Raw genomic sequence first — 20,826 nt, 5'->3', positions numbered from 1 at the left:
ACTTGCAGCTGCAATAAGATAGTATAATTACGTTCGTTAATCTGCTACTACGTTTCCCCAGTCAGACAGGTCTTATTTTGTTCCTTCAGGACGTCGCCGATAATTTAACTGCGCCAATCAAAGAGCACTTTAAATGGCTGGCTAATGCTCATCAATTTTCTCTGGTGAGTTTTTCAAAATCTCTGTCGTCCGTCTGGAAAAGTAGTCCCTTCACTACGAGACCACAGTCGGAAAAACAAAACGGACCATGTTGAACCTCTATTAATAGATATTGGCGCAATAAAGAAGCGAATTCAAGCAACCATCAAGTAATGATCTAGCTCGAGGCCGGTGTCAACCCAAACTTATCACCATTATCATTGCGGTCCTCAAGACTGTTTTTCTCCATCATATGTTTGAAAAAAGTGTTCTCAGAAAATATCATAGCGTTCATGAATTGCGATGCTTCCCTGACCAACACAATCATGGAAATCCTTTTGTCACGTCGTACCCTATGCTACATTTCTTGCATTTTTTCACGATACCAGCGTTTCACGCTTACTTCCACTAGTGGCGACCAATAGAGATCCCAGCTCCTTACACTCATTGACTCGCATTAATGTTTCAAGTTTTGTAAGATCCTTTTAGAATGTATCCAATAATATCAGCCACACTGGAGATAAAAACACTTTTGTTGGCGGGCCAGAGAAGTTTTACCGTTTGCACCGGAGAAAGTTCTGCACTGCTGAATGATGGCCGAATCGCTATCCATGTTGAATTTGGGGGCCGATACTCTGTTCTCCTGCGATCAGACGCAGTAGCAACGTGGATGCATAGATTAGTGACCATCAGATGAGGGTGGCTCTCAAAGCCGAAGTGAGTACCTTATCTGTTATGTACAGAAATCTACTGATGGTTACGATATGGTTGATCTGACTAAATGTTCGGTAACGGTCAGTCGAACCCAAGTGACCTTGCGGCAGATTTTGATCCCTGATGACGAGGGGAAATTTACAAAATTTTCACAAGAATATCAGCTTATAGGGCCGAAATTTTCACTTAAGCTGGAGAAGGCAAGCATTCGGTGAAAGAAGAAAATTCAGATTTCTATAGAGAGTTACTCGTTACTGTCGACGCCAATCACTACCTTGGCCTAAGAAGGCGTACCACCAAGTGGAGACAAGGAGTGTTTTTCAAAAAATGAAGCTCCGAAAAAAAATTGTGTGAAGTTCAAAACTGATTTTAGTAATACCACGCTGGCAATTTTGACATGAAAGGTACACTTCTGCCAGGACGACCCAACGAAATTGATGGCAGTGATCAAGTCAAACTCACGATACATAACGCGAGACTTTGCAGAAGCAAGTTTAGTCAAAAAGTGTTTACTTTATCTATAGTATGCTGCTAAAACAAAAAAAGAATTCCTTTTTGAAAAGGATAATGAGTGAGCAGCGAATCTACAATACAAACTGTCTCGGTCCCTACGGGAACATCCACAATAGCTTCAAGAGAGAACTTCATCCATGGAAGGTTATGCTCTTAGTGTGATGACATTGTTAACGTGTGGTGTTTTTCTGGAGATCCCACTAAGGAATCCATAGGTGAATTCGAAACAGTTGTCAGCAATTGGGCAGTTTAAACGGACAAAGTCTCAGATCGTCAATCGTAAGTTATGTTCCTTCATAACAATGCCAGACCACACACACCTTTGGGGATGGAACAATTTATTTCAGCTTGGATGGGGTCTCCTGCCTCATTCAGCTAAATTTGCGCTGTCAGTATTGCGCTTGTTTGTCTGTTATATTGACAAGCCCAGGTTTTTTTATCATATTTGATTTATTGCACAAAATGATGGATATGTATTGTATTATAGCATATCCTCCTGGTAGAGAAATCGACTTCAGAAATCTCTATTTTTTTTCTAGGATGGAATTGTAGTTCCAGTAGTCAGCCCTTAAGACAACTACAAATATTCGTGAATGTGATCGGGGTTTGAACCCGGAGCACCGTATGGAAACACTCTTAGTCTTTATTTAGCTTTCTCTTTTAAGTATTCTTTGGATACATTATAGCCCTTCCTAAATATATTAAGCATCAACTGTAGTGGATCCTTTATAACAAGAAGTATTTCAAATGGTATGGAGAGAGAAAAGAAATATCACGATAAACGTTTTATTCGCATATCAAATTTAACATTTAGAAAATCTTGCAAAATCATGTAAGATGTGATGCATATGCACATAGAGCAGACTAATTGGCCTCGACCTTCTCTCATATAAACTGATGCAAGATGTATCATCAAGGATCCTTGCTAGCTATCAAATCATTCTAACAATGCCAACATAGTCCGCTCTAATTATATCCAGAGTGATTTAGGAGAATTCTCATGAAGAAAGCAAAAGAAACCTTTAAAGCGCTTCTGAAGTAGCACTCGCCACTTATGAGGTCTGTCTACTCTACCCACTGTGAAAAAACCCACAGAAGAATTCATTGAAAGCCTTAGAAAACCGAAGACCTTCAACTTGAGAGCCAATGTGGACATGTACGTCAGTGTCTACCAGCACTTTTCCACACTTTTTGTTTTATTACTGGGAGCACTTGCTAACAAATAGATATTATCTTGGCTAGTGGAATCGTTTAAACTTCCAACTTAACTCCTCTCCACATACCATGTATGTCTTCATTGCTAGGCTCTGCTAAGATGCTTCATTCTGGCCAATTGCATGCACGTTTGAATGCATGCAACTAAAATGAGCTGTAATTAACTGTATCTAAACTGCTAATACTGTTAATGCGCTATGAATCTTCTGCAACGGTAACCTTTGCTTAACAATTTAAAAATGAAATTAAAGTTTTTCGGGAATACTTTCAGGGCATCTTATGAATTAGAAAAGATAAGTGCTCCGTTGTTATTTCTTCAAGTGAATCTCCAAGAAAACAGTCTAAGAGTCACATACCAAGTGACTTTGAAAGTTTTAACGACCCAGTTTTAGATTGCTTTTCAGTTTTACCTGCTGATGTAATATTTGAGCAATTTGAAAGCATTTTGGACTGTTTAAGTTTGAGGAAATTTGTGACATACATCTGAACTGTATGTTCTTATGGCGCACTTCAAGGGCATATGCAAATGTAATTATGTCGTAAAAAATTGTGTTATGGTGCCACTTAGGAAACACAACTTCACTCTGAGTTTTCTAAACTAGATAACTGAAGATGCAAAAAGTTTAATTGTTGTGCTACATCTTCTTGAGGCACGTTTAGAAAAAGTGAGTGAGACTTTCACTATATCTACAAAAGAATCAAATCTTTATCTGCAAATTATAAAATACTATATTTGACTCAATAATAAATATCTAATTCAAAATTTCTTTCTCTTCCAGGTAAGTGTTCATGTGCAAACTGAATGGATCCGTCAATTTTTGTTTTTGTAAGTTATCGGGGAAGAAAACCACAAATGCAGCACTACAAAATAATAGGATACTTAAAACGTACCTACGAAACTCGTACGGATTAGCGCTGTAATTTACGTTAATTTTATAGAAATATTTTATCTGTGTCTCTATCTTTCTGAAGTAAAAGTAGCCGACATATGAAAGTAGATGTATTTCTAACTAATCTAAACTAATTTCCAACTAATCTTTTGAGTTAACTGGAAATCGCTTACGGATTTCGATGAAAGATTGCATCTTTAATGTTTTGAAAAGAATCTTTGATGTTAAGATCGGGTTTCTTTGAACATTTGATACCACCTACATCTTAGAATGAATTCTATAGTTGTTTGGTAGCTGTAATATGCAATTCAAAGTGGATTTCTTTAAAATTATTTTCCTAATTATTGCTATAAAGAAGAGAGAACTGCAGATATTCAAAAAATATACATAAAGGTCACAAGTGTCAAGAATAGTGTGTAGCTCTATAAGTCCAGTCCTGGTGGTCATGGCTTACGTAAACATAAAGGGTCTACCTAGCCGCTTATGTTACATTTTATGGTTAGTCTAGAGGCCCTTCAAATGGAATGCTCTTACAAAGTGACCGAGGAGGTTATACTTAGAACAAAGTAGACAGTAGAACTGAATCTAACAACATTCAATCTAAAAACAACCTCCTCGTGTGTAAATCGCATGGACTCTATTCAGGAGAACAGACACCAAAATAGTTGAAAGGAACTCAAACGATTTATTAATATCAACCACAGCTACCAGGGAACTCTCAAGAGGAGCAAGCAAATATTCGGACCGAAGAGAGTTTCCGGAAAAGCTTGCTCCCAAGGTATTAGCCCAGTTTCTGCGTTATCAGGTGAAACTTCTAAACGCATATGAAATGAGTTGCATGCATTTCGCAATGGTGTTGGAACCACAATTAACTTGGATCTTTTTTTTGTTGTGTAACATAAACGGTTCCCAAAAAATTGCGTTTGACTATGGCGACGTGAACACTCGAACATTTTTTGTTGGGGCAATAGCAAATGTCATCCCAGAGGAGAGAAGTTATTTGATTTCAGCACTTCAGCTGGTTTAGGATGTGTCCTTACGTTCATGGGACCAAGAAAAAGTAAAGTAACAATCTGCACTTTAAAGGTTTTAAGAGTTGATTAAACACGGGGTGCTAGGCGAAATCTCACTGTCAGATGGCCGATACCTAGAGTTCAGTCTGACTGTTGCCGGCGGACAGTCTGTCACACAAACGGAATCCTAAGAAAATAGATTGGCTGGTGGTAGCTCAATGAACTTGTTGGCAATAAAGTACAGCTCCCTAGTCGGCTAAGGACTCCTCCTCCTGAGAAGGTTAACTCCTCCTGTTTCACCGAGAATCGCAAACATTCGGGAAATCAGCCAGACGAGTTCTGAACCGTGAGTGTAAAAGCAATAAGAATGAACAATGGTTAAACTTCGGGAACTAACAGCGTGAATATAAGAGGCTCGTTAAATGCTCGAAACCAGACCCCTTTATAACATACTCTGAGGAATTGGAAAACAAAAGGGAGAATTCAAGTCGGTGTAGTCCTTAAAATAGATGAGACAGACAAGTGGGAGTCTCTTAGAAAATCGAATAAGATTTTCACGAACTTCACAGTTGAACCAGTACTGACTCTCTTAGAAATAGACCAGCCGGAAGAATAGGTGACAGAAGTGGGACGAAGAAAACTGGAAACTCCTACAAACATTTCAACATGAAGATGTTCCAAGGGGGGTTAGAACACTGCAAGAGCAATGATGACCAATGATAAAGTGAGAGGTGTCATACTGTCCTTTGAGAACTTCAAAGCGCCTGACATGGATCTTTCCAGCAATGCTAAAGGAGCGTATAGAGCACTTAGAGCGACTGCTAAGAATTATTTTTTTAGCACATCTTTCTTTGTTCTACCTGCCTCCCTCTTGGCAGAAGGTTAAGGTAATCTTCATTCTGAAGCCTGGGAAAGATGACTATTTAAACCCAAAGAACTTCAGGCAGATCAACTTGGCATTATTCTTGCTGAAATGTCTAGGAATTCTGGTTGAGCATCACTTCCTATGCTGACGCAGGTTTTACTGTGCACTGAGGTGGATATCAATCGTTACCTAACAGCAGAAACAACGAAAGGTTGGCCCAAGAGAGTGTGCTCTCGCTATTTCTGTGGAGTATGATGATCGACTACGACGATCGAATTGCAAAATCTACCAATACACGCTCAAGCTTATGCTAATGACGTGACTATGCTACCTGTTGATCGGAATTTCGGAATGTTGTGTAGAAATCTACAACGTGCGGTTGATTTTGTTGATACTTGGTGTATCATGCGAGAACTTTCAACAAATCCAAATAAAACCACAATAGTATCATTTACAAAAAGGATCAAACTGCATAGTCTTTGCCTTCCAGAGATGGGAAGAAGCGAAATATCTGAGAGCTAATCTGGATAAAAGTTTCTTTGGAACAAGCATACAGAGGTGAATATGAAATGAGCTCCCACAGCCTACGGGGTGCAGACGGAACTTTGCCTCGACATGGAGCCTTAAGTTTCAGGCAGCAATATTGGTACACGTTACTACCATTAGGTCGATGGATTCGTAGTGCGGTGGGTTAAGTTGAAACAAAAAAGTTTTCACCGTAAACAAGTCGCACTATAAAGAACTCTATGTGTGCATATTACCAATACCATGAGCACAACATCCGGCGCAGCTCTAAAGCCATTACTTAATTTGACGCCCTTGGATATGTATTCGAAGCACTATAATGAGAGCAGCTCATCGACTAATTCGCTTGGGTCTACGGGGAAACAACAGGCATAGGGGGTACAGCATTGGAAGGGGGAGAATTGGGAGAACTGAATCTAGGTTTCACAATGCCTTCTGATTCTCTGGTCCCCATACATGTTTAGTAGAAGGTATGAAGTTTTCCTGAGACGTTGAAAAAACTGGGAAGCGCCAGGAACAGGAGCCAGAAAGTCGGCTTTTCCTTTGGGACAATATGCAACGATTTTTCAGGCTGGGATTGAAAAACAGGGGCATCGCAATCTGCTGTGATAGCCAGACTGCACTGAGGGGTTTCAGGGGTCTTTTGATCACTTCTAAAATCTTTCAAGAATGTAGAAACCGATGGAACTCTATTTCTGCTTTCATTCATAGTCATGGTACTTGGTCACTGTGGTGTAAGGGGAAATTCTCCCATGCCATACCAGTATTATCGACTTAGGCTGTCTTCAAAAACTAATAATAGTAGGGTAGGTGAATATCTTTACGCACATTGTGTTGGACTCCCACAACAGTACGCTGTCGGATTACCAACTAAACATCTCCCTGTTATCAGAGAACTAGCCTGGAATCGTTTGACACATTACTTCGGGCTAGTCCTTCCGTTCTCTCGGCTTTGGGAGCCTTCAAGTCAGGAAATTCTTTTCACCAGCAGGAGGGAAGGAGAGGAAGGAAGTTGTTAGTTCAGGGAAACCCTTGCCATCCGGTCCCTTCGCCGATCGAGCTCAATCTTCTTCGCATTAAGAGGAGCCCGAACGCCACACTACTCCGCCCTGCCCATGACATACTCGTTTACTATCATTTGACCACTTCCAAAGGCATGCTTAATCATATCGGGTGTTGAAGCGCTCTTCAAGGCTTGGTTGCATCGTAATCGCGGCGAAGCTTCTTAACAGCAGTAACAGACTCTCCAAAAACGGTAATGTTCCGTTCGTAAAAAAAACAGTCTTAGTTCCGTACGCAGTTCGTTTGCCCCAAGAGATTCGTTAGATTTTCGGTTTAATGTAGCTAATTTGGTTCTTCAATTGAAGGTGATCGTGGTTACTCGCGTTTTTGCAAACAATCGGGGATATAAAGTGTGGCAGATGTTTAAATTTAGTGTGTGGTTTATGGATGGATGTCATTTTTCCCCATAAGTTCATCATATTGTCTAGTTTAATTCACCACAAGGAACTCTTCCTTCTACACCCAGGGTCCATCAGTTATTACATAGCTCGCCTCCTCCTTTCTGGGCGACGCTACAATGTATCTTCTAGTGGCTGGACTTTCTTTCTTCCTCTACAGCTTCTAATGGCTTCTTATTATACTTATTTTTCGTCAATTACATCTTATATCACCTTGATTTATTTTCCTCTAATTCAGCTACATTAAACTGTATGTCTCTACAGTCTAACTTGAAGGTGGATAGACTGGTATTCTTTAATTAATAAAGTGACACCAAGAAGAAGTAAATGGTACTGAAAGTGTTACTCACTCGATTTCTTTCCATCTTTCTTAGTTTCTTGGTTCCAGGGTTTCCAAGTAATCTTTATCAAGTAAGGCATTCCTTCGTCTCATAGTACGTTCTTCAATTTCCACCGCTATCGGTTTGGCCAGGGCCCTAGGGAGAAAATTAATGCCTCTTATTGTCCCGATATTTCTCTTTCGACCACCCGGAAAAACTCCGGGTCCGAAAACAGTTACCCTCTCGGCTCCCCATAGTCACGCCTGGTTATGGCCTATATTTGTATAGCTGTAGTCTCTGGCTCAGGTAGAGGGTCATTGGCATGCACTGTCGTTGATCTCGGTCAATTTTGAAATGTTTGGCTAATCAATTTTTTGTGGGTTTGAAAGTGAAAGTATCCTAACTTTTAGTTCGAACAATGAGCGGTATACGTTCCAGAAAGTAAATTTTATTAACACAGTTGAAAAGAAGTTTGATGGACAAGAGTTATCTCAATATATTCCAACTGTGTTCTTCAACCTTTCTAACTCACCGACACAAAACCTTTGAGGAGCAATGTCCAATTTGAAGGACCTAAATAACTACCTTGATCGAAAAATATCGGTATCACCAGCGTGTGACGCTTCTGCTGACCCGGTTTAAGTCCACTTATTTGTTAGGTTGCTGATTATCTCTCAAGATTTCAGTATCATAGCTAAATAGTTGTGAAAATGACGACCTATTTGAATTTGTATCAACGGGATCGTATTAAATTTTGCTTTCGAATTTTGGGCTTACGACCTACTCATATCGGAACAAATGCAACATCATTTACTGAAATGTCGAAATCGTATCACTGTTCGATGGAGAATGAAATGAAAAGGTGAATCTGATTACAAACGAATGTATCGTTATTAGAAAAACTGAAATAACAAAGTTCTTAACAGAAAAGTACTCACCTATCATAAAAAAAACGATGATATTCTTTGATCCCGATTTTTACTAATTTACGATCACTGCTCTGCCCTGGACGCGGATTTCCGTTCGATGGTCTGCAAGGACAACGTCGAGCGCAGCACAAAGGAATTCGATAAAATTGTTCAAACGTTTACATTCAAAAAATGGCGAAGATTACGGGGAAATTTCACCAAACCGCATGTATTACAGTCGAGCCGAAGGAGGTCTCCTCCCGGTCCTTTAAATATCCTTTTTAAGTAAAATGAAATGAAAAATGAAACAAATTATTGGCTACAAAAGCCACCAACACCAACCTGGAACCGTTTGGCGCATGGCATCGGGATAGGTCTATTTAATTTAGAATTACATAACTATTAGTTCAGGGAACCTCGGTTACCCCACCGTTTCTATTATCTACCTCCATCGCTTCTGCCTTAAGAATGCCTTAAGCGCAACGTCCAACGTGCCTACCTCCACATCTCCTCACTCTAAAACATGGGTTTAATCAAGGTGTCAAAAAATACCCTGACCACCCCTAGCAAAGAAACGTTTTCAAAGAAGATCTCGTCCTCTGCCGAAGAAAACGAATATAAGGCAGGTATCGTCAATTACCCCTTTTGTAGTAAATTCGGTCGGTCGACCGTAATTTGCCAGCTGTATGCAGGTAAAGCGGAAAATATCTGCGCCAACTGCATAACTGGGTTAGGCAATAATCTTTGTCATTTTGCCTCCAGCTAAACCAAAGTCGACGTCTCTGACGGGTTGTGGGGTCCATAGATTTTTTTCTTTTTGGAAGTTGCAATTCTCCTGCCATTACTAATAGTACTACTGGCGCTGAAATAGTACAGTATTCTGACGCTAATCACCGTTGAACCTCCGCTAGACGTCGAGAAGGACGGGCTGAACCGCGCCTATTAACAGATGACTCCGAACTTGCTCAGCTTCGACTGGACCAAAATCTCACCAACTTGTTTAGAAAGGTCTGTGGGAATCCTCCAGAAGAACTAAATCTTGTATTTTGCTTTCTGTCAAGTGATGATTGTCAGTTTTAGTTTCTGTGTTCATCAGGCTTAGCCCTTTTCGATTAGCTCTCGTACAACTGATTGTTATGAAAGTATCCAATTGCTTATAAGTTTTATGAATACTTTCAGTAATTACATCTTACGTTTATTGCGGCAATTCACTCTTTTTTTGCTTTCTTTTTCGGTGGAAAAATAAAATACTACTTAAGTCATCAACCTTTTTTAATATTTTCGTGTACAGGCTATTAATTTAATTGAGATCGATAGCGACAAAGAAAATGAATTGCTATCGAATAGTGACGCAAAACAAGACAAGATAAAAACAAGACATGAGAATCGATATGGGTGGTATTCATTATCTCTTTATTACATAAATTGCGTGATGGATTGTGTGCTCATGTTGTTCAAGTAAACAATGAGGATAGTCTTTGAGTTTCGACAAACTATTATTCTTCCTGATGTTCAGCAGTTACGTGTCAATGTTATGACCTTTGATTAAACGGTTTACGTAGGATTCATGGCGGAGTTTATTCAATCATCCAATTATTTTCTAAATATGTGTCCAACTTCCATGTGTTTTGTTATCGTGGTTTCGTGCATCCTAGTGAAATTACCTTCGACGCAAGTTGATCGTTATTAATTTAATAATTCCTAAAGCACTTTCTTTCTTTATATAGAGTATAGAACTTTACTTCTGGAACTAAGCCTAGGTTGATTGATCACTTACCGATAATTTGTAAATAATCTCTCCACATCAGCGATAGAAAGTCAAACAAAAGCCTAATGTATGACTCAGTGATTGGCAGAAAGGATGACTTCGTAATTGTTAGTTCATCTTTGAAATCATACCTTCCTGTTTCGATATTGAGGACATTCATAAAACCAGTTTGATGCATAATCTCATTTTTGTAGCAAAAGAACTTCTTACGAGGATCAGAAGCGATACCTATTTTACTTCCTGGCGATCTATAAGTTCCTATGTTCTTGGAAAAAAAACAGGGCAGCGCCCTGTAATATGAGAATAATTCTTACGCTATATAAAAATTGACAAAATTCGAGGCGAAAATTGAAACCTTTTTTACCTCAATACTCACTGTCAGATGTTGCATTGCCATCAACAAGAATAATCCCAATTTCAGAACGCCTGGATAGTTATTTCAATTATTTTTTTTGGGCGGATTGGTAATTCCCTCTCATTTTCATTGTTATTTTTTTTGGTCAAAAATAGTTTTATACTAAAAATAATCAAGTCATCATAGTCAAGATACTAACATTATTAAGCAACTGTTGAAATTGCAACAGGGCCCAGAAAGTTTTCAAAAAGACATTAGTTTCCGGATATGAATCTATTGTTGATTATAATAGGATTCGCACCAAAACCCCCACACTATCTTACAGTGTGAGACAGAATTGTGTAAAAGTTCTTTACATTCCAGACTGTTCATGAATTGTTCCAAATCGAAAGATAGATTAAAAAACTCTGTATGGTTTTTGAAAGACAATTTATTATAGATAATATGAAAATCAAAAAGTGATAAGTGATTATGCTTTCAACTAGTTTCAAATTTCATTGCAGCCCGCGATTTTTAACTCGATTTTTCAGAATGCCCCAGAAATTTTCTATAAGATTTAGGTCCGATGATTGTGGCGAACTTTTCTTATTCCTTAAGAATTCTAGTGTTTTTTTTTTCGCTTTATGTTTGTGTTCGTTGGATTATTGTGCTCTCAACACTTAAACTGGGATTTTTTTGGCTATATTACCAACAGATAAGTGAGCTCGACTGAAATACGCCGATAGCACCTGTTTATTGCAAAGCTGGCTCGGGTTCTTTAGACATTTGAACCTCTCACAACCAATGAGTTTCGCGTGTCTTGGAACCATTTAAGGAGCAGTCAAGGAGAAAAAATTGGGAATCAGTTGCGCCCATCAAGTTGAACAACTCGAAAACTGGAATGCTGTGATCGAGGAATGGAAGATCCATGCTTCAGTCTGCCTTAGATAAAGGTGAAGCTCTTCCTATGGGATGCCCTTCTTTCTTCAGCAAGACTGTAATTATGGAGATAGCTGTTAAATAATTGGTGTCTAGAGAAGGATGGAGAATTTATACAATCAGTTACAAGATTGTCTGCAACAACTGCCTCGAGCCACAGATATCGTATTACTTTACTTATCCTTTATATTTAACTACAAATGCATATTAATACTTACATTGTTAGTCGACTTTCCCATTATGTTGACGTTAAATATTTAGTAATATGTATTAGAGTGGTATCGTTTGAGTCGTATTAAGGAGGATGAGAATTCGAAATCAGGAAGAACGATAATCTCGTTATTCATCCTGTCCTGTCCTTATCAAGCTACTTCGAAAACTATCTGGAAGGAATGACGATTCCGCCTAATATCACATCCGGCGTTATACCAGTAATACCTTGCTGGTCTGACTGGAATTGAAACAATATCACTTTAATCAAAGTGGTACCGACCCATTATATTATATCGTCCACTTCTTATTTGAAGTCTCGCTCCACAGCTAAATTGGGTGTCTTATTTAGAAACGTTTTACAGATAATTTCCAAAGGTGGTACCCTTTATACAAGGAGCTACTGGAAAGATGAATGACATCTCTGCTATGAAGTTGATACCACCCAATGATAATTAATTATTATCACCACTTTCTACAATCTTGAGGATCATGGGATGCATGTATTGCACTCTTGACGATTTAAACTCACAAGAACAAAAGGATACCTACCAATAGATTGATACATCGAATCAAGCTGGCGCTACACGTCAAGGTTACTGACAATATCACGATTCCCATTCAGTTCGGATTAGATGGACTTTCGGGAAGTTTTTCACAATCAATTCTAAATGCCTCAGCCTCGCTGTGATCTTTGGAGCAGACACAAAGCTGGCTTAAATAAAGTCGTGAATTCTTTACCGACTATTATCGAAAAGTCAGAAATATGATAGCGAAGTTCCAACACCCTTTGCGCAATGTAGGGTTGATTAAGATTCTGAAGGGCAGTTGCATGAAAAGTTGATGAGGCTATGTTCACCATTTACATAATTGCCGTGAGGAAGGTGTAAGATGCCAAGATGCTGGGCCGGCTGCAGCGGTTGACTTAAGGCGTTAGTTATCGGAACTGGGTGCCAGCCCCCTTTCGCGGCAGCACGCAACGGTCGGTAATTTTTCGTTTCGGGTGGGCCGGGGCTAGAAGTGGAGAGGCGGGGGCTTTCCGAACATATGAACGTCAGAATGCCAAAAACGCTCTTATACAAAAAACTAAAAACCCCGCAGCCTCACTACTAGTTGTTTGGCTTTGGATTTTTCGGACACAATCATTACCGATGGTCGGTAAAGTGAGAGCGAATTGTTTCTGATCACAAAATAGCTTACGACACTAGTTACTCGACATCAGACAGTGACATTACATTGCTTGATCAGACTCCTCGTCCGGTTCTTCATGCAAAATTTGTATCTTGGTGTGGATTTTTGCGTGAGTGCGTATTCGCACAAGGTTTATTTACACGTGGTGTCTGTTCGATCTAAAATGTCAGTAATGAAAATCAATATCGATTGCCGTTCCACCGACGTTGAAGGCCTCACTGTCTGACTGCCTGTTTGGCTTTCTCATCTTTCTGATGCAGGCCGCTAATTGTACGTTCCCAGCGTATGATGATTTAACTCCGGAAATTATTACGCGAAGCTTTCACTTAGTTTTCCGCTAAATTTTTGAATTTTGCCTCCAATAAAGTCCAAAAATCTTTGAAAGATTAGTTCAAATTCTGTTCTGATGGTAAGAGAACTAATGCTAACTAATTCTGGGATGTCTTAATTGGGAGACGAGATATTAGTTTTTGCCATCCCCTCGAGAGAAAGAACTAAGCTACTTAAAATTCATTTTCCATCAGGTCCCTTACGAATAGCTAGCCATTGCTTATGTAGCTGTATCTTACCTCCGCTGGATTGCTAATGGTTGACAAGTGCTTACAAATTCTGGCCTATAGAACTGTTTTTTGTTGCAGTGTGCACAAAGATTTCTTCCAGTGGAGGCTAGTTTCCCATTCCTTAGACCACTGAACAATGAATCGACGGATTTTTTTTGTGTTGTGTAAAACTAAAATGTAAGAATTCTTTGACACGATGCGACATGAGCACTGATATGTCGAACATAAGCTATAAATGATACGGTAGGATATCAGGGGACTTACTACTCCAAACTTTAATTCCATTGTCCAAAAAGTGCAACCAATTGTGATTTATTTCAAAATTATTTATTTATTCTTGTATTTTGTATTATTTATATTTATTCTTGTATTTTCCAATCCTTGAAATAATAAATAATAATAATAGGTCGCCTTCTGAGATAACTTCCAAAACCTGATTTCTCTGCAATGGTCTTTTGAGTCACATGGTGTTAAATTAGCGGATACGGTGGTTGGGGAACGATATGCATCGATTTTTTGGAGGAAAGTATCGAAATACGAGTGTTGTTTTTTGAAAAAATTGAGTTTTTTTGGCACTAGTCTCGAATTGACAGCTTTCAGTTCAAAATGGTAGTGACAGATCTTTTCAAAGTATTAACAGCATCAGCATAGTCTTTAACAGCTATCCGAGGATTGACAAGCAGAAGTTCTTCGATTTTCAGTTGTTCATCGGTAGAGGTTGTATGGTCCTGGAAGGCTGTCTCTATTATCCTGAACATTTCTGAACCTGACATTTCATTTATTGCAACTTCTTCGCTAAATATAATTAGTCATAGCAAAAATCGCCGAATGCACTTTTAGCGTCGTAAAAAACTGGGTGTAAAGCAAAAAGTAGTGAATGCTTTTGGTTTGGAATATCAGCGATCCTCAGTCCACATCTACTTAATGTTGGACCGGACCAAAAGAAAAGCAGCTTTTTCTCATGTTTTATGATCCGCGGACCCCTCCTATGGGGAATAGCACCCAAGTATATAAAATAAAAATGACCACCGATTTCGTGCCGGGGAGAGGTTGTTAAAACAAAAATCTAGATTTGGTCTAGCTTCGGCTCAAACTATTGGTGGTTTGAATTTGGATATAATTCGCACTTTTGTCGCTTTTGGCGCTTTCCATCTGCTGACACTTTCAGCCACGCTGCCCCCAGGGCAGAAATGAATCGGTGTCTGATGATTTGAAAGTTGGTCTCACTTTTTGGACATTTTAGTATTTTTTCCGAGCCTCATCATTTCTAATTTATCATGTGATAACACGAGTATCTACTACCTTCGAGAAGAAATAACATTTCTGTCAGGGTTCTTCTTTTTCCCGAAAGAGTAAAGTTCCAAGCATAATAGGATACCCTCTTATTCTAAATCACGTAAAGCTGCTCAGTATCTTACTTGCTGACCCCGTGAAATTTGAGACAGAGTGCTAATTCCTCAGCGCGTTCTGTTTGAATATCAAGAATTTTATACACTTATTGAATATCTGAAATTTAACAACCAAACCAAACGTCTTATTTCGACAGCCCAAATCAATGACTTTCACAATCCCAGCAAAGTCTTGATAACTTAAAACTGCAAATTCACTTGATTACATTTTTTCAGTTATTTTGCAACGGGTTCTCAATGCTGCTATGCATCCTCCCATATCTTTTTTCCAAAATATCTTGCTTGCTGCAATCAAAAGACTGTAAATAGTGGTCATTCAACCAAGTCGATTAAGCATTATCATCGTAGTCACCTAGTTGTTGATTTCTTGGTACTGTTTTATCGGTAAATTTGAGTTTTCATTCACTAAATCTTCACAAAGAATTGTAGATAAATAAAAAAAGATATACGACAGGTAATCCCAATTTTTTATGGCAGGGGAAGTAATAATTTTCAGGTACTATAAAGATAATAATTAACCACATGTTTTCAAGAACGTTGAATTTGGGTGTCCAATTTGTGGGTCGTTATATGGAAGAAATTTTTCAAATATCCGACAGAGGTAAAATTGATACTTGATATTCTCCGTTTTAGAATATCTTTATCAAAAACTTCTTAATTATCAGATGGATATTGTTGAGAAAGTCATGTTCGTGCACGAGAATATCCAGTTTATTTTCAAGGTCGTCATTCGTTAAGATCCGCTTTGTTTCTGTTACTTGGCATCACACAGCTTCTGCAAAATTCTATTTCTTCGGAAATTTCAGCAATTGATTGTCTGTATAACCTCACTGAAAAGTTCATCCACTAACAGCAATGATTTGTCCATTTTACAAAAAAAAGGGAAATATTGAAAAGTCATTTCGTTTAAATTTGGCGTATCAAATCGAAAGATTTATCTCTTGGACGTAATATCTATCAGCAAAATTACATCAGCATCTTCAGTTTTGATACTTTCTTACTTCTTACAGACTTCAAGTTAATTTACCCCATACGAAGCGAAGTTTGTTACAGTGACCTTTGGTTATGACTCTGCGTGATTGAAAATAGCAGGAATATACACGCTTAACAAAAGCTGGAAATGTGAAGCTGAAAAGGTCATTTATTTAGCTAATCCAAACATGTTTGTAGCGCTTCAAATTTAGAAAAAATTTATTGTTTTTGAAAGAAAATTAACTGGGATGCTATATAGAATGTTAATAGATAAAATAAATCGCCCAAAAATTGTAAATAGTTGTGCTTGGATATCCTGAAAAAAGGTGAAGTTAGACTATAATAAGTTGAGATTTGCCTGAAATGTCCTAAAGTGCTCAGTTTTTGGTTTAAAGGATTCCTTGTTATTTGTTAAAGTAATTGTAATTAATATAACGAGATTGCGGGTTTGGTGAAATTTGCATACTTCCGAGTCAAATTCAATGCGGCAGAATGACAAGCAAATTTTGTCCATAACAGTCTCCTTTTCCAGAAGAGGATGCTACCCTGAAGCAAATTCGATGTGTAGTTGGAATCTTTAGCCAAATAAAGTCTAATGTATAAATGATAATAAAACAAATCGGGATACAAGAAGCTGAACGCTTCGAGTATAAACGTTTTGTGTTCATCTATGCACCGTTTTCCATTCGTAGCTAAAACTGCAAAATATTTCTTCGTTAACTGCTAAACACCGGATATACATATGTACATACATACGAAAGATGTAAATATTGTGCTAATGTGCTAATTCTAAATAAGCACACGTTGCCCATTCAAATTGGTCTAACACATCCGCATCCCTTTCCAGTTTACTCCGTACACACATGTCCATCCTATTGGACACTACTCCCAATTCTTTGGCACATACATATACATGTCTGTCTCGAGTAATTCATACTCAATCACTAAAAAAAACTAAAAAAGCTGTTCATCTAAGTTCACTTTATATAATGATGACGTCATTCACGTCTTAGAGCGTTGTATATTTACGTGGAATGTAAAACTTTGACCTTCTATAACTTTATTGCTAGTAGTTGGATCTCATTGAAGCTTCACAAAACTATGCCTTATATTATCTCTTATACTAATGCCGAGTCTGTACTACCTGTCCTACTTCTAGGATGAACTTAAAGGAAGTTTTCGGATAAATTTCTAAAATATGATAATATGCCATTATTAATTTTATTTGAACAGATATCGAAATGGCATGTATTTTCAGGTCTAGATTTTGTACACTAGATCTACTATTGTGAATTTTTTCAGATTTTTCGGGTGAACAAGTTGTGAGAACGAGACCTGTTTCACTTTTTGGAGCACACATTTTGAGCTCTCACTCTCCCATGTTTCACCCAATATCAGAAATTAGATCAGTTTCGAAAAGTACTAATCGAGTCCTTTCATTTCATACCCCACATGAACATTATTCTGTGAAAAGAAATGTACACCTCCCTTTTGGCAGCCCCCTCCCTTCTAATTCGATACAAAATGACGCCACTAGCTATATGTAGAGGGATACACGGACCACATCTTCTCACCAAATGTCGTGACAATTGGTTCATCGTGTTCTTTCACACCGAATCCGAAAAATAAGTTTATCTATAGTAATCTCTTCTCAATTACCTACCTTGACAACACCTGACATGAAATTAATCTAAAGCTGAAGTTTTGAGTATATGGAGCTTTCACGGAATAAAAATAAATTTTTATAGTTTTATAATATAGCGTAAAGATAATACATAATTACTAATTTTACAGGATTACAGAATTCACATCCGTTGAATCTTTCTCTTGACAAAAAACATTGTTTAGCTTATAAATGCGCGCCATGTGAAAATGAGTGAAGTTTCACTATTCTTTCTCCCTTACTTGAAATGAGGCGCGGAAGATGAGAAATAAGTGAAAATCCTTGACAGAAAACAGCAGAAATTATACGAATTTGTGATTCATTGGTACCGTATATCTAATCACTTCTTCCTTTTCTTCAGCCTTTGTTCCGTTCACAAACGGGCTCCGCTCGTTCTGATCGGTTTCGCTATTTAGCTCTATCGAATGCCTGATCTAGGTGCAATCTCGAGGCTTTTAAATCCTCATCCAGCGTATCAAGCCACCGTTGCTTTGGCCTGCCTTTTGGTCGTTTACCATCGACTTCGATGTTCAGACCAATCTTGGCAAGTGAACTCTCGTTAGCACGAATTGCGTCACCACACCATCGAAGACGCCTCTCTCGTAATTTTTCCACGATCGGTTCAACCCCATGACGATAGCGGATATCCTCACTTTGGATGTGATCAAACCGTGTCACGCTACTAGTCCAACGCAACATCTTCGTCTCCATTACCGCAAGACGCCGTTCATTACCTTTTATAGTCGGCCAACACTCAGAATCATAGAGAGCGACAGGACAGACGACATGGAGGTAAATTTTAAATTTGAGACGTTCGTTGATACGTCGATCACAAAGAATACCAGTTGTGGAACGTCACTTAATCCAGGTTGCGTTAATGCGTGAAGCAATTTCAAAACGCAGTTCTCCATTGGCTGACAGCGTTGACCCGAGGTATTTGAATCGCTTAGTTCTGGACAGATCACTGCCGCTGACAGTGTTTGAGCCTGTTCCATAGGGATCGGTCGTCAAAAATTCAGCTTTGTTTAGATTCAATCTGACACCGTGTTGCATGAGGCGATTATTCCATTTTTGGACAAGTTGCTCAAGATCACTTTTGCTATCATATGCTGGGAAAACATCATCTGCATAAAGCAGTGTGTAGGGCGCTAGACGTTGGATATCCTTTGTAACGGTGTCCATAACAAAAACAAAGAGGAGTGATGAGAGGACGCTTCCTTGATGAACACCAACAGAGACACCAAGTGGTTTTGATACACGTGCCATACTTCCCAGTTTACTTTTCGAATTGTGGTAGATCAATTGAACCCAGCGCCCGAGTTCTTTGGGCACTTAGTGTTAGCGTAAAACATACCAGATGAGTTCTTGTGGCACACGGTCAAACGCTATCTCTAGATCCAGAAATGCAATGCAAAGAGAGGGCGATATTTCTCACAGTATTTCTCCATGAGTAACCGCGCAGCGTGTATTGCGTCAGTAGTTCCGCAGTTTTTGACAAATCCGGTTTTATTCACAGTTATTTCAACGATTTCGCGAATACGGTTGTCTAGAAAGCATTCAAAAATCTTCATGATATAAGAAAGTAACCGGCTCGGACGGTAATTTGTACATTCTGCTGGGCTACCTTTCTTTTTCCATATTGGAACAGTGGTACTTTCTTGGCAGTCAGATGGTGTTTTTCCTTCCTGAATAACCCGCTTAAAGAATTCACTGAGCCAGTGTTGGGTCCCAGGTCTTCGCTCTCCAGACCTCAGATGCGGTGTCGTTAGGTTCTGTGGCTTTCCCCGATTTCATTTGTTTTATTGCCTCCTCGACTTCAGTTGCGCTGACAGTTAAGCCCTTGGGTATTTAACGTATTTAACCTGTCGTAAAGACTTAATCCTACGGTCCTCTTCAGACACGGATTGATTTTGTGACCACAATCAGAGCCCCGCTGAGACAAGCAACAACGGTACCAGTCTATACCATAGTTTAGCATTCATACTGGTGGATGCAAGACATACCTAAATCTCTACCGAACTAAGGAGTACGGCGCCCGTGTTGAAACGCAACACCACGCCGCGAAGGTCTCTTCTCGCTTGAGCATAACCACAACCCTCATGAAGCTCCCAGTAGGAGGCCTACCGCAAATAACCGAGCTGTACTCACATACAACGGGAGTTCACCCGAAGTATGAGAGCCCAGGAGCTATCCCGGTTCCCATGGTATCGGTATACCCCTGGTAAGGTTTCGTGGCCAATCACCACTTCAGATGAGTCCCCGTGCAGACTCCCCGTGTTTCTCGGTCTTATGGCTAAGATCAAAGTGTAGTTGCGCTGACAGTGAAGCCCATAGTGTTTTACGTAGGCACCTGTCGTGAGACTTAATCCTACGGTCCTCTTCAGACACGGATTGATTTTGTGACCACAATCAGAGCCCCGCTGAGACAAGTCACAACGGTACCAGTCTATACCAAGTGCATGGCTTAGCATTCATACTGGTGGATGCAAAAATTACCTAAATCTCTACCGAACTATGGAGTACGGCACCCGTGTTGATACGCAACACCACGTCGAGGCCCGAAGGTCTCTTCTCGCTTGAGCACAACCACAACCACCATGAAACTCCCACTAGGACGGCCAACCGCAAATAACCGAGCTGTCCCCACATACAACAGGAGTTCACCCGAAGTATGTGAGTCCAGGGGCTTTCCCGGTTCCCATGGTACCAGTATACCTCTGGTAAGGTTTCGTGACCAATTTATCACTTCAGATGAGTCCCCGTGCAGACTCGGGTCTGATCGCCCTAATTAGGTCTTTGGAGCATTCGCCTACTGAATCACGGCCGGCAAGCCAAAGTAATTACAGCGTATCCCGGTGCCACCACATGGAGGTTCTCCTCGACCACTTGGTTTTGGTTTGGCCGATAGGGTTGCCGCCCCATCTTCCTCACCGCCACCTCTGAGCACCTCCGCTTGTTGACATTAAGACAGTATCTGCCCAAGCAAAGTTTATCATCGAAGATTACTCACAGGTCTTGGAAAGAGCTCCGGTTTGGCAAGAGTGACCGCCAGCATATATCGAGTGGCATTTCTCAATGATGAATGCCTAATTATTATAAAACACCAGCAAACGAGAATATGTAAGTTCCATTGTAGAGACGGCTGCGCTGACAGGTGGAACTCCTCCAAATGTCAGCAATGATTGTGGGAGTGGAGGATGAGCAAATTCTTCAGTTGAA

At 39.5% G+C, this 20,826-nt stretch overlaps 1 protein-coding gene across 6 annotated transcripts in view; it reads left to right on the top strand.

Annotated features, from left to right (window-relative positions):
* LOC119647786 (MOB kinase activator-like 2) overlaps positions 1-20,826 on the top strand; it is a 402,844-nt gene that overhangs the window by 238,638 nt on the left and 143,380 nt on the right. The gene's annotated exons all lie outside the window — the stretch shown is intronic.

The sequence above is a fragment of the Hermetia illucens genome, chromosome 2 (genome assembly GCF_905115235.1).
Source record: "Hermetia illucens chromosome 2, iHerIll2.2.curated.20191125, whole genome shotgun sequence".
Classification (NCBI taxonomy): Eukaryota; Metazoa; Arthropoda; class Insecta; order Diptera; family Stratiomyidae; genus Hermetia; species Hermetia illucens.
Note: the sequence above shows the minus strand (reverse complement) of the source record. Positions and strands in the feature narration are given on the sequence as shown.